Consider the following 1,793-nt stretch of genomic DNA (forward strand, 5'->3'; position numbering starts at 1 on the left):
GGTCCGTCGAGTACCTCACTTTCTTTCCATATTTCCATCATGGCCCAACCCATTGCAATCCAGTCACCCCTAGTGTTACCATCTAATCTCGCTCGCCCTGATGCACCACTCATCCCACTCCCGACATTTCATGGGTCGCCCTTGGAAGATCCTGCAGCCCATGTAAACAATTTTAAAATTGCTTGTTTGACATCACATATTGTTGAGGAGGGACATGTAATGACTTATTTTAGCACCACACTAAAAGGGGAAGCTTCGAATTGGTTTTCCAAGCAGCAAGCAAATTCTATTCCTAGTTTTGTCGATTTTGAGCAAAAATTCGTAGGCCGCTTTTCGCAAACCTCCAAATTTTTTCTCATTTTTTGAGCAGTTACGCTCCTTTAAGCAAAATTATCCTCATGAAAGCATCAAGCAAGCCGCCACCAGGTTTAGGAATTCTATCGACCATTATACTCACACTTTTAACATTGATCCGCTTACCATCATGGAATCATTTCTTAGGGAGTTGCATCCTAGTATTCAAAGTTTAGTGAGGGCTCAGGGTCCACTAGATTTAAATATTGCTATCACATCTGCTAGAGTTCCTACAGGTGCGCTTATAAACCACAACTAGTTGCGACACCATCTCCATCGTATTACCCATGGTTGGCACCACACTCTTTACCAGCCCCATCTTATGTACCCCAATTACAATCGACACCACCTCTGCAATTACCACCTGTTACCCTACTCCAACTTCAAGCTACACCCTCGCCTCTTTTACTCCCACAGCACCCACACCTGTTATAGACACTTCCTCTTCATCCACCTCTCCACATCTTCCGGCACCAGTTTCTCATGCTCCCCAACCTTTTGTGACTTATCCTCAATCTACTTCTACCATTGCACCTTCCATGCATCACAAGGGTGGGGATGGTTATGAGAGCACTGCATCTAGTATTGGGACTTGAAAGACATGATGACTAATTACATGAATCAGTTAAATGAAAACATGAAAGCTGTGACTCTAGATGTGAACTTTTTGAAGCGCCAACAAAAAATTTTGTCTGCTCACCGCCCTGAGCCTAATCCCACTAAGCTTGTGTGTCGTGCTTGTGGCGTACCCGGCCATCTTTCCAAAGACTGTCCCACAGTCATCTGCACTTATGAGAGATGTTTGGGAAAGGGGCATACTGAAGAAAATTGCTATATTAAGATGCACCACATAATGAATAACAATTCTACACTACCACCGCCAGGTCCCATGAACCATCGTAGCGGGAATGAGAGACCTCCATGCCCTAGTCGTACACTTTTACAATGAGGGTCTCCTAGTTCTCCAACCATGGCTTCTTCTAGTTTGGCCCCCATAACAACCAGTAATGCATCAGTTAATATGATTGATTTTGTTGCATTGCTTGTGCATGCCATTACACGAAAGGGAAAAGAAAAAATTGTTGAGGAGAGAGACCCTACACCCAATGTTGCTACCCACCCACCCACCCGTGTTGTTGTTCTTGTTCTTGACCCTTTGCCCCAACCTCCTCATGTTTGTATTCACCCTACCCCAAGTAAGTTATTCCCTCCTACACCTTCTTTTGACCTTGTTGCTGCTCTTAATCGAGTGGAGTTTACTATGTCCCTAACACAATACCTTCTCACTTCTCCTTCTAGCCGTGCCCTTTTGAGAAGGTACTGCAGAGATTTGGGTTCTTCAAAGAGGGTGAGGCCTATTCTTCCTGCTGTTTAGAAGGTGGATTCCCTTCTTGCTAAGAGAGAGTGTCCCTGAATGGAGTGCATGATCCGCCAACTTG

At 44.7% G+C, this 1,793-nt stretch overlaps 1 pseudogene; it reads left to right on the forward strand.

Moving 5' to 3' along the window:
• Positions 1-484: 484 nt before the first annotated feature.
• LOC147436371 (uncharacterized) lies at positions 485-1,208 on the forward strand (annotated as a pseudogene).
• The last annotated feature ends 585 nt before the right edge of the window (positions 1,209-1,793 follow it).

The sequence above is a fragment of the Adiantum capillus-veneris genome, chromosome 18, assembly GCF_014529385.1.
Source record: "Adiantum capillus-veneris isolate H3 chromosome 18, ASM1452938v2, whole genome shotgun sequence".
NCBI classification, from domain to species: Eukaryota; Viridiplantae; Streptophyta; class Polypodiopsida; order Polypodiales; family Pteridaceae; genus Adiantum; species Adiantum capillus-veneris.